Here is a 14,502-nt window from a genome sequence, read left to right on the forward strand (position 1 = left end):
AGACACAGACTGGTTGAATGGATACAAAAACAAGACCTGTATATATGCTGTCTACAAGACACACACTTCAGACCTAGGGACACATACAGACTGAAAGTGAGGCAATGGAAAAAAGATATTCCATGCAAATGGAAATCAAAGGAAAGCTGGAGTGCAATACTCATATCAGAAAAAATACACATTAAAATAAAGACCATTACAAGAGACAAAGAAGGACACTAGATAATGATCGAGGGATCAATCCAAGAAGAAGATATAACAATTGTAAATATTTATGCACCCAACATAGGAGCACGGCAATACATAAGGCATATGCCAACTGCCAGAGGAGGGGGAAAAAAACAGTAACACAATCCTAGTAGGGGACTTCAACACCCAGCGTTCACGAATGGACAAATCACCCAAAATGAAAATAATTAAGGAAATACAAGCTTTAAATGACACATTAAACAAGATGGACTTAATTGATATTTATAGGACATTCCATCCAAAAACAACAGAACACACATTCTTCTCAAGTGCTCATGGAACATTCTCTAGGATAGATCATATACTGGGTCACAAATCAAGCCTCAGTAAATTTAAGAAAATTAAAATTGTATCAAGTATCTTTTCTGACCAGAACACTATGAGACTAGATATCAATTACAGGAAAAAACCTGTAAAAAATACAAACAAATTGAGGCTAAACAGTACACTACTAAATAACCAAGAGATCACAGAAGAAATCAAAGGGGAAATCAAAAAATACCTAGAAACAAATGACAATGAAAACAAGATGACCCAAAACCTATGGGATGCAGCAAAAGCAGTTCTAAAAGGGAAGTTTATAAAAATATAATCCTATCTCAAAAAACAAGAAACATCTCAAATAAACAACCTAACCTTACACCTAAAGCAATTAGAGAAAGAAGAAGAAAAATACCCCAAAGTTAGCGGAAGGAAAGAAATCATAAAGATCACATCCGAAATAAATGAAAAAGAAGTGAAGGAAGCAATAGCAGAGATCAATAAAACTAAAAGATGGTTCTTTGAGAAGATAAACAAAATTGATAAACCATTAGCCAGAATCATCAAGAAAAAAAGGGAGAAGACTCAAATCAATAGAATTAGAAATGAAAAAGGAGAAGTAACAACTGACACTGCAGAAATACAAACGATCATGAGAGATTACTACAAGCAACTCTATGCCCATAAAATGGACAACCTGGAAGAAATAGGCAAATTCTTAGAAAAGTACAACCTTCTGAGACTGAACCAGGAAGAAATAGAAAATATAAACAAACCAATCACAAGCACTGAAATTGACACTGTGATTAAAAATCTTCCAAGAGACAAAACCCCATGGCTAGATGGCTTCACAGGCAAATTCTATCAAACACTTAAAGAAGACAGAACACCTATGCTTCTCAAACTCTTCCTAAAATATAGCAGAGGGAGGAACACTCCCAAATTCATTCTATGAGGTCAGCATCACCCTGATACCAAAACCAGACAAAGATGTCACAAAGGAAGAAAACTACAGGCCAATATCACTGATGAACATAGATGCAATGCAAAAATCCTCAACAAAATACTAGCAAACAGAATTCAACAGTGTCTTAAAAGGATCATACACCATGATCAAGTGGGGTTTATCCCAGGACTGCAAGGTTTCTTCAATATACACAAGTCAATCAATGTGATAAACCATATTAAAAAACTGAAGGAGAAAAACCATATGATCATCTCAATAGATGCAGAAAAAGCTTTTGACAAAATTCAACATGGATTTATCATAAAAACCATCGAGAAAGTTGGCATAGAGGGAGCTAACCTCAACATAAAAAAAACATATATGACAAACCCAGAGCCAACATCGTTCTCAATGGTGAAAAACTGAAACCATTTCCACTAAGATCAGGAATAAGACAAAGTTGTCCACTCTCACTGCTATTATTCAACATAGTTTTGGAAGTTTTAGCCACAGCAATCAGAGAAGAAAAAGAAATAAAGAATCCAAATTGGAAAAGAAGAAGTAAAGCTGTCACTATTTGCAGATGACATGACACTATACATAGACAATCCTAAAGATGCCACCATAAAACTACTAGAGCTAATCAAAGAATTTAGTAAAGTAGCAGGATACAAAATTAATGCACAGAAATCTCTTGCATTCCTATACACTAATGATGAAAAATCTGAAAAAGAAATTAATGAAAAACTCCCATTTACCATTGCAACCAAAAGAATAAAATACCTAGGAATAAACCTACCTAAGGGGACAAAAGACCTGTATGCAGAAAATTATAAGACACTGATGAAAGAAATTAAAGATGATACAAACAGATGGAAAGATATACCATGTTCTTGGATTGGAAGAATCAACATTGTGAAAATAACTAAACAACCCAAAACAATCTACAGATTCAATGCAATCCCTATCAAACTACCACTGGCATTTTTCACAAAACTAGAACAAAAAATTTCACAATTTGTATGGAAACACAAAAGACCCCGAATAGCCAAACCAATCCTGGGAAAGAAAAACGAAGCTGGAAGAATCAGGCTCCTGGACTTCAGACTATACAACAAAGCTACAGTAATCAAGACAGTATGGGACTGGCACAAAAACAGAAATATAGATCAATGGAACAGGATAGAAAGCCCAGAGATAAACCCACGCACATATGGTCATCTTATTTTTGATAAAGGAAGCAAGAATATTTAATGGAGAAAAGACAGCCTCTTTAAAAAGTGGTGGTGGGAAAATTGGACAGCTACATGTAAAAGAATGAAATTAGAACACTCCCTAACACCATACACAAAAATAAAATCAAAATGGATCAAAGACCTAAATGTAAGGCCAGACAGTATCAAACTCTTAGAGGAAAACATAGGCAGAACATTCTATGACATAAATCACAGCAAGATCCTTTTTGACGTACCTCCTAGAGAAATGGAAGTAAAAACAAAAATAAACAAATGGGACCTAATGAAACTTAAAAGCTTTTGCAAAGGAGGAACCAAGATGGCGGAGTAGAAGGACGTGCTCTCACTCCCTCTTGCGAGAACACCAGAATCACAACTAGCTGCTGGACAATCATTGACAGGAAGACACTGGAACGCACCAAAAAAGATACCCCACATCCAAAGACCAAGGAGAAGCCAGAGTGAGATGGTAGGGGGGGTGCAATCACAGTAAAATCAAATCCCATAACTGGTGGGTGGGTGACTCACAGAGTGGCAAACACTTATACCACAGAAGTCCACCCACTGGAGTAAAGTTTCTGAGCCCCACGTTAGGCTTCCCAACCTGGGGGTCCGGCAACGGGAGGAGGAATTCCTAGAGAATCAGACTTTGAAGGCTAGTGGGAATTGATTGCAGGACTTCAACAGGACTGGGGGAAACAGAGACTCCACTCTTGGAGGGCACACACAAAGTAGTGTGCACATCGGGACACAGGGGAAGGAGCAGTGACCCCAGGGGAGACTGAACCAGACCTACCTGCTAGTATTGGAGGGTCTCCTGCCGAAGCGGGGGGTGGCTCTGTTTCACCATGGGGACAAGGACACTGGCAGCAGAAGTTCTGGGAAGTACTCCCTGGTGAGAGCTCTCCTAGAGTCTGTCATTAGCCCCACCAAAGAGCCCAGGTAGGCTCCAGTGTTGGGTTGCCTCAGGCCAAACAACCAACAGGGAGGGAACCCAACCTCACCCATCAACAGTCAAGTGGATTAAAGTTTTACTGAGCTCTGCCCACCAGAGAAACAGTCAGTTCTAGCCATCACTAGTCCCTCCCATCAAGCCTCTTAGATAGCCTCATCCACCACAGGACACACAGCAGAAGCAAGAAGAACTACAATCCTGCAGCCTGTGGAACAAAAACCACATTCAAAGAAAGATAGACAAGATGAAAAGGCAGAGGGCTATATACCAGATAAAGGAACAAGATAAAACCCCAGAGAAACGACTAAATGAAGTGGAGATAGGCAACCTTCCAGAAAAAGAATTCAGAATAATGATAGTCAGGATGATCCAGGACCTCGGAAAAAAAATGGAGGCAAATATCAAGAAGATGCCAGAAATGTTTAAGAAAGACCTAGAAGAATAAAAGAACAAACAAACAGACATGAACTGTACAAAAACTGAAATGAAAACTACACTAGAAGGAATCAATAGCAGAATAAATGAGGCAGAAGAATGGATCACTCACCTGGAAGAGAGAATGGTGGAATTCATGGCTGCAGAACAACATAAAGAAAAAAGAATGAAAAGAAATGAAGACAGCCTAAGAGACCTCTGGAACAACATTAAACGCAACAACATTCACATTATAAGCGTCACAGAAGGAGAAGAGAGAGAAAAAGGACCTGAGAAATTATTTGAAGAGATCATAATCGAAATCTTCCCTAACATGGGAAAGGAAATAGCCACCAATCCGGGAGGCACAGCAAGTCCCATACAGGATAAACCCAAGGAGAAACTCGGTGAGACACATAGTAATCAAAGTGGCAAAAATTAAAGACAAAGAAAAATTATTGAAAGCAGCAAGGGAAAAATGACAAATAACATACAAGGGAACTCCCATAAGGTTAACAGCTGATTTCTCAGCAGAAACTCTACAAGCCAGAAGGGAGTGGCATGATATACTTAAAGTGATGAAAGGGAAGAACCTATAACCAAGATTACTCTACCTGGCAAGGATCTCATTCAGATTTGATGGAGAAATCAAAAGCTTTACAGACAAGCAAAAGCTAAGAGAATTCAGCACTACCGAACCGGCTCTACAACAAATGCTAAAGGAACTTCTCTAAGTGGGAAACACAAGAGAAGAAAAAGACCGACAAAAACAAACTGAAGACAATTAAGAAAATGGTCAAAGGCACATACATATCGATAATTACCTTAAACGTGAAAGGATTAAATGCTCCAACCAAAAGACACTGACTGGCTGAATGGATACAAAAACAAGACCCATCTATATGCTGTCTACAAGACATTCACTTCAGACCTAGGGACACATACAGACTGAAAGTGAGGGAATGGAAAGAGATATTCCATGCAAATGGAAACCAAAAGAAAGCTGGAGTAGCTATACTCATATCAGATAAAATAGACTTTAAAATAAAGAATGTTACAAGAGACAAGGAAAGACACTACATAATGATCAAGGGATCAATCCAAGAAGAAGATATAACAATTATAAATATATATGCACCCAACATAGGAGCACCTCATTACATAAGGCAACTGCTAACAGCTATAAAAGAGGAAATCGACAGTAACACAATAATAGTGGGGGACTTTAACACCTCACTTATACCAATGGACAGATCATCCAAAATGAAAATAAATAAGGAAACAGAAGCTTTAAATGACATAATAGACCAGATAGATTTAATTGATATTTATATGATATTCCATCTAAAAACAGCATATTACACTTTCTTCTCAAGTGTGCACAGAATATACTCCAGGATGGATCACATTTTGGGTCACAAATCAAGCCTCAGTAAATTTAAGAAAATTGAAATCATATCAAGCATCTTTTCTGACCACAACGCTATGAGATTAGAAATCAATTACAGGGAAAAAAACGTAAAAAACACACACACATGGAGGCTAAACAATATGTTACTAAATAGCCAAGAGATCACTGAAGAAATCAAAGAGGAAATCAAAACATACCTAGAGACAAATGACAATGAAAATATGACCATCCAAAACCTATGGGATGCAGCAGAAGTAGTTCTAAGAGGGGAGTTTATAGCTATACAAGCCTACCTCAAGAAACAAGAAAAATCTCAAATAAGCAAGCTAAACTTACACCTAAAGGAACTAGAGAAAGAAGAACAAACAAAACCCAAAGTTAGCAGAAGGAAAAAAATCATAAAGATCAGAGCAGAAATAAATGAAATAGAAACAAAGAAAATAAGAGCAAAGATCAAGAAAACTAAAAGCTGGTTCTTTGAGAAGATAAACAAAATTGATAAAACATTAGCCAGACTCATCAAGAAAAAGAGGGAGAGGACTCAAATCAATAAAATTGGAAATGAAAAAGGAGAAGTTATAACAGACACCGCAGAAATACAAAGCACCCTAAGAGACTACTACAAGCAACTCTATACCAATAAAATGGACAAACTGGAAGAAATGGAAAAATTCTTGGAAAGGTATAAACTTCCAAGACTGCACCAGGAAGAAACAGAAAGTATGAAGAGACCAATCACAAGTAATGAAATTGAAACTGTGATTAAAAATCTTCCAACAAACAAAAGTCCAGGACCACATGGCTTCACAGATGAATTCTATCAAACATTTAGAGAAGAGCTGACACCCAATTTTCTCAAACTCTTCCAAAAAATTGCAGAGGAGGAAACACTTCCAAACTCATTCTATTAGGCCACCATCACCCTGATACCAAAACCAGACAAAGATACTACAAAAAATGAAAATTACAGAAAAATATCACTGATGAATATAGATTGATGAATATAGACTAAATGTCAATTACAGGAAAATATCTGTAAAAAATACAAACACATGGAGGCTACACAATACACTACTTAATGACAAAGAGATCACTGAAGAAATCAAAGGGGAAATCAAAAAATACCTAGAAAGAAATGACAATGGAGACACGATGACCCAAAACCTATGGGATGCAGCAAAAGCAGTTCAAAGAGGGACGTTTATAGCAATAAAAGCCTACCTCAAGAAACAGGAAACATCTCGAATAAACAACCTAACCTTGCACCTAAAACAATTAGAGAAAGAAGAACAAAAAAAAAAACCCCAAAGTTAGCAGAAGGAAAGAAATCATAAATATCAGCTCAGAAATAAATGAAAAAGAAATGAAGGAAACAATAGCAAAGACCAATAAAACTAAAAGCTCGTTCTTTGAGAAGATAAACAAAATTGATAAACCATTAGCCAGACTCATCAAGAAAAAAAGGGAGAAGACTCAAATCAATAGAATCAGAAATGAAAAAGGAGAAATAACAACTGACACTGCAGAAATACAAACGATCATGAGAGATTACTACAAGCAACTCTATGCCAATAAAATGGACAACCTGGAAGAAATGGACAAATTCTTAGAAATGCACAACTTGCTGAGACTGAAACAGGAAGAAATAGAAAATATGAACAGACCACTCACAAGCACTGAAATTGAAACTGTGATTAAAAATCTTCCAGCAAACAAAGGCCCAGAACCAGATGGCTTCACAGGCGAATTCTATCAAACATTTAGAGAAGAGCTAACACCTATCCTTCTCAAACTCTTCCAAAATATTGCAGAGGGAGGAACACTCCCCAACTCGTTCTACGAGGCCACCATCACCCTGATACCAAAACCAGACAAAGATGTCACAAAGAAAGAAAACTACAGGCCAATATCACTGATGAACATAGATGCAAAAATCCTCAACAAAATACTAGCAAACAGAATCCAACATCACATTAAAAGGATCATTCACCATGATCAAGTGGGGTTTATTCCAAGAATGCAAGGATTCTTCAATATATGCAAATCAATCAACGTGATACACCATATTAACAAACTGAAGGAGAAAAACCATATGATCATCTCAATAGATGCAGAGAAAGCTTTCGACAAAATTCAACACCCATTAATGATAAAAGCCCTGCAGAAAGTAGGCATAGAGGGAACTTTCCTCAACATAATAAAGGTCATATATGACAAATCCATAGCCAACATCGTCGTCCTCAGTGGTGAAAAACTGAAACCATTTCCAGTAAGATAAGGAACAAGACAAGGTTGCCCACTCTCACCACTATTATTCAACATAGTTGTGGAAGTTTTAGCCACAGCAATCAGAGAAGAAAGAGAGATAAAAAGAATCCAAATCAGAAAAGAAGAAGTAAATCTGTCACTGTTTGCAGATGACATGATACTATACATAGAGAATCTTAAAGATGCCACCAGAAAACTACTAGAGCTAATCAATGAATTTGGTAAAGTAGCAGGATACAAAATTAATGCACAGAAATCTCTTGCATTCCTATACACTAATGATGAAAAATTTGAAAGTGAGATTAAGAAAACACTCCCATTTACCATTGCAGCAAAAAGAATAAAATATCTAGGAATAAACCTACCTATGGAGACAAAAGACCTGTATGCAGAAAATTATAAGACACTGATGAAAGAAATTAAAGATGATACAAACAGATGGAGAGTTATGCAATGTTCTTGGATTGGAAGAATCAACATTGTGAAAATGACTCTACTACCCAAAGCAATCTACAGATTCAGTGCAATCCCTATCAAACTACCACTGGTATTTTTCACAGAACTAGAACAAAAAAGGTCACAATTTGTATGGAAACACAAAAGACTCCGAATAGCCAAAGCAATCTTGAGAACGAAAAATGGAGCTGGAGGAATCAGGCTCCCTGACTTCAGACTATACTACAAAGCTACAGTAATCAAGACAGTATGGGACTGGCACAAAAACAGAAATATAGATCAATGGAACAGGATAGAAAGCCCAGAGATAAACCCACGCACATATGGTCACCTTATCTTTGATAAAGGAGGCAAGCATATACAGTGGAGAAAAGACAGCCTCTTCAATAAGTGGTGCTGGGAAAACTGGACAGGTACATGTAAAAGTATGAAATTAGGACACTCCCTAACACCATACACAAAAATAAACTCAAAATGGATTAAAGACCTAAATGTAAGGCCAGACACTATCGAACTCTTAGAGGAAAACATAGGCAGAACACTGTGTGACATAAATCACAGCAAGATCCTTTTTGACCCAGCTCCTAGAGAAATGGAAAAAATAAAAAATAAACAAATGGTCCCTAATGAAACATATAAGCTTTTGCACAGCAAAGGAAACCATAAACAAGACCAAAAGACAGCCCTCAGAATGGAAGAAAATATTTGCAAATGAAGCAACTGACAAAGGATTAATCTCCAAGATTTACAAGCAGCTCATGCAGCTCAATAACAAAAAAACAAACAACCCAATCCAAAAATGGGCAGAAGATTTAATAGACATTTCTCCAAAGAGGATATACAGATTGCCAACAAGCACATGAAAGAATGCTCAACACCATTAATCATCAGAGAAATGCAAATCAAAAGTACAATGAGATATCATCTCACACCAGTCATAATGGCCATCATCAAAAAATCTAGAAACAATAAATGCTGGAGAGGGTGTGGAGAAAAGGGAACACTCTTGCACTGTTGGTGGGAATGTAAATTGATACAGCCATTATGGAGAACAGTATGGAGGTTCCTTAAAAAACTAAAAATAGAACTACCATATGACCCAGCAATCCCACTACTGGGCATATACCCTGAGAAAACCAGAATTCTAAAAGAGTCATGTACCAAAATGTTCATTGCAGGTCTATTTACAATATCCAGGACATGGAAGAAACCTAAATGTCCATCATTGGATGAATGGATAAAGAAGATGTGGCACATATACACAATGGAATATTACTCAGCCATAAAAAGAAGTGAAATGGAGTTATTTGTAGTGAGGTGGATGGAGTTAGAGTCTGTCATACAGAGTGAAGTAAGTCAGAAAGAGAAAAATAAATACAGTATGCTAACACATATATATGGAATCTAAGAGGGAAAAAAAAAGGTCATGAAGAACCTAGGGGCAAGACGGGAATAAAGACACAGACCTACTAGAGAATGGACTTGAGGATATGGGGAGAGGGAAGGGTAAGATGTGACAAAGTGAGAGAGTGGCATGGACATATATACACTACGAAACGTAAAATAGATAGCTAGTGGGAAGCAACCACATAGCACAGGGAGATCAGCTCTGTGCTTTGTGACCACATAGAGGGGTGGGACAGGGAGGGTGGGAAGGAGGGAGATGCAAGAGGGAAGAGATATGGGAACATATGTATATGTGTAACTGTTTCACTTTGTTATAAAGCAGAAACTAACACACCATTGTAAAGCAATTATACTCCAATAAAGATGTTAAAAAAAAAACACATGTTACAAACAGAGAAAAAAAAAATAAAAAGAAAGAAAATTACAGAACAATATCACTGATGAATATAGATGCAAAAATCCTCAACAAAATACTATCAAACAGAGTCCAACAACACCTTTAAAGGATCATACACAATGATCAAGTGGGATTTATCCCAAGGATGCAAGGATTCTTCAATATACACAAATCAATCAATGTGATACACCACGTAAACAAATTGAAGAATAAAAACCATATGATCATCTTAATAGACGCAGAAAAAACTTTTGACAAAATTCAACACCCATTTACGATAGAAACTCTCCAGAAAGTAGGCATAGAGGGAACGTACCTCAACATAATAAAGTCTATATATGACAAACCCACAGCAAACATCATTCTCAGTGGTGAAAAAGTGAAAGCATTTCCTCTAAGATCAGGAACGAGACAAGGATGTCCATTCTCACCACTGTTATTCAACATAGTTTTGGAAGTTTTAGCCACAGCAATCATAAAAGAAAAAGAAATAAAAGGAATACAAATTGGAAAAGAAGAAGTAAAACTGTCACTGTTTGCAGATGGCATGATACTATCCATAGAGAATCCTAAAAATTCCACCTTAAAACTACTAGAGCTAATCTATGAATTTGTAAAGTTGCAGGATACAAAATTAATGCACAGAAATCTTTTGCATTCCTATACACTAATGATGAAAAATCTGAAAGAGAATTTGTGGAAACACTCCCATTTACCATTGCAACAAAAAGAAAAAAATACCTAGGAATAAACTTACCTAGGGAGACAAAAGACCTGTATGCAGAAAACTATAAGACACTGATGAAAGAAATTAAAGATGATACCAACAGATGGAGAGATATACTATGTTTTTGGATTGAAATAATCAATATTGTGAAAATGACTCTACTACCCAAAGCAATCTACAGATTCAATGCAATCCCTATCAAGTTACCGATGGCATTTTTTATAGAACTAGAACAATACCTCTTAAAATTTGTATGGAGACACAAAAGACCCCGAATAGCCAAAGCAGTCTTGAGGGAAAAAAACGGAGCTGGAGGAATCAGACTCCCTGTCTTCAGACTATACTACAAAGCTACAGTAATCAAGACAATATGGTACTGGCACAAAAACAGAAACATAGATCAATGGAACAAGATAGAAAGCCCAGAGATAAACACATGCACCTATGGTCAACTAATCTATGACAAAGGAGGCAAAGATATACAATGGAGAAAAGACAGTCTCTTCAATAAGTGGTGCTGGGAAAACTGGACAGCTACATGTAAAAGACTGAAATTAGAACACTCCCTAACACCATACACAAAAAGAAACTCAAAATGGATTTGAGATCTAAATGTAAGACTGGACAGTATAAAACTCTTAGAGGAAAACTTAGGCAGAACACTCTTTGACATAAATCACAGCAAGATCTTTTTTGATCCACCTCCTAGAGTAATGGAAATAAAAACAAAAATAAACAAATGGGACCTAATGAAACTTCAAAGCTTTTGCACAGCAAAGGAAACCATAAACAAGACAAAAAGACAACCCTCAGAATGGGAGAAAACATTTGCAAACGAATCAATGGAAAAAGGATTAATCTCCAAAATATATAAACAGCTCATGCAGCTCAATATTAAAGAAACAAACAACCCAATCCAAAAATGGGCAGAAGACCTAAATAGACATTTCTCCAAAGAAGACATACAGATGGTCAAGAAACACATGAAAAGCTGCTCAACATCACTAATTATTAGAGAAATGCAAATGAAAACTACAATGAGGTATCACCTCACACCATTTAGAATGGGCATCATCAGAAAATCTACAAACAACAAATGCTGGAGAGGGTGTGGAGAAAAGGGAACCCTCTTTCACTGTTGGTGGGAATGTAAATTGATACAGCCACTATGGAGAACAGTATGGAGGTTCCTTAAAAAACTAAAAATAGAATTACCATATGATCCAGCAATCCCACTACTGGGCATATACCCAGAGAAAACCATAGTTTAAAAAGACACATGCACCCCAATGCTCATTGCAGCACTATTTACAATTGCCAGGTCATGGAAGCAACCTAAGTGCCCATCGACAAATAAATGGTTAAAGATGTGGTACATCTATACAATGGAATATTACTCAGCCATAAAAAGGAACGAAATTGAGTCATTTGTTGGGACGTGGATGGATCTAGAGACTGTCATACAGAGTGACGTAAGTCAGAAAGAGAAAAACAAATATCATATAATAACGCATGTATGTGGAACCTAGAAAAATGGTACAGATGAACCAGTTTGCAGGGCAGAAGTTAAGACACTGAAGTAGAGAACAAACGTATGAACACCAAGCGGGGAAAACCGCAGTGGGGTGGGGATGGTGGTGTGCTGAATTGGGCGATTGGGATTGACATGTATACACTGATGTGTATAAAATTGATGACTAATAAGAACCTGCAGTATAAAGAAACAAAGAAACAAACAAACAAAAAAACAACTAATACTAAACTTTCTTTGGGTTATTTGTATGAAAATATGTTAATATAAATGTTTCAGACATTACATGAAATTTCTAAAAATCTTTTATGCTCTGGTATAATGTTATAAGTCATAATTCTAGTTATTATTTTAAAATGTATATCGCAGAAATAACTAAATTTCCTTGTCAACTGCATTATTATGAACTTTCATCAAATCTTTAGCCATGGTCATTTTTAAGTCTTTTGTCATTTAGAGACAGTTCTGTGTGTACTCTGACGCTTTTGCAAATATGTTCCTATAAAAAGGTTTCATCTTCAAGGAATTCATGGAAAAGACTCTGACAAGTACACCTTTCTAACTGACTATACTGCTGAACTGAATGAATAAGCATTTTCAGAACTCTAATGGAAAACTGATGAATTCATAAAAGTGCTAACAAAAGATCAAGATAAAAAAAAATTAATTACATGGAACTGAGTGAACAGATGAGGATGATTATAATTTTTGTGACTTTCTGTTTGAATAAAAAAAAATCCCACAAGGTCTCAGAGGCAAAAAATATACAAATCAATTTTCACTGCAAAGTAAAGGAGCTGTTACAGTGGAGGATTACTGGAAATGAGCTGTTACAGTGGAGGATTACTGGACTGAATGCCAATATTATGACATAATATGAGTGTGTTTCGTGTTTGGTAATTGCAATCATTGTTGCTTTTATTGTGGTCATCCATTTACAATGCTTGGTGTCAGTTTATTTATCTCTTGTAAAAATTAAATACAGTGTTTTTGTGTGAAAAAGAAAAAAAAGAAAAAACTTTTGCACAGCAAAGGAAACCATAAACAAGACAAAAAGACAACCCTCAGAATGGGAGAAAACATTTGCAAATGAAGCAATTAACAAAGGATTAATCTCCAAAATTTACAAGTAGATCATGCAGCTCAATATCAAAAAACAATCAACCCAATCCAAAGATGGGCAGAAGATCTAAACAGACGTTTCTCCAAAGAATGTATACAGATTGCCAGCAAACACATGAAAGAATGCTCAGCATCACTAATCATTAGAGAATTGCAAATCAAAACTACAATGAGGTATCACCTCACACCAGTCAGAATGGCCATCATCAAAAAATCTACAGACAATAAATGCTGGAGAGGTTGTGGAGAAAAGGGAACCCTCCTGCACTGTTGGTGGAAAATTAAGTTGATACAGCCACTATGGAGAACAGTATGGAGCTTCCTTAAGAAACTAAAAATAGAACTACCACACAACCCAGCAGTCTCACTACTGAGCATATACCCTGAGAAAACCATAATTCAAAAAGAGTCATGTACCACAATGTTCATTGCAGCTCTATTTACAATAACCAGGATGTGGAAGCAACCTAAGTGTCCATCAACAGATGAATGGATAAAGAAGATGTGGCACATATATACCATGGAAAATTACTCAGCCATAAAAAGAAATGAAATTGAGTTATTTGTAGTGAGTTGGGTGGACCTAGAGTCTGTCATACAGAGTGAAGTCAGTCAGAAAGAGAAAAACAAATACCGTATGCTAACACATATATATTGAATCAAAAAAAAAAAAGGTTATGAAGAACCTAGGGGCAGGACAGGAATAATGACACAGATGTAGATAATGGACTTAGGTCATGGTGAGGGGAAAGGGCAAGCTGGGACGAAGTAAGAGAGTGGAATGGACTAATATATACTACCAAATGTAAAATAGATAGCTAGTGGGAAGCAGCTGCAAAGCACAGAGAGATCAGCTAGGTGCTTTGTGACCACCTAGAGGGGTGGGGTAGGGAGGGTGGGAGGGAGACGCCAGAGGGAGGAGATATGGGGATATATGTATATGTATAGCTGATTCACTTTGTAATAAAGCAGAAACTAACACACCATTGTAAAGCAATTATACTCCAATAAAGATGTAAAAAAAAAAATTAAACAAAATTAAAAATTCAGTTCCCCAGTCACACAAGTCACATTTTAAGTGCTCAATAAACACGTGACTAGAAGCTACCATATTGGAGAGAAC

Source organism: Balaenoptera ricei, chromosome 2 (assembly GCF_028023285.1).
Source record: "Balaenoptera ricei isolate mBalRic1 chromosome 2, mBalRic1.hap2, whole genome shotgun sequence".
Taxonomy (NCBI): domain Eukaryota; kingdom Metazoa; phylum Chordata; class Mammalia; order Artiodactyla; family Balaenopteridae; genus Balaenoptera; species Balaenoptera ricei.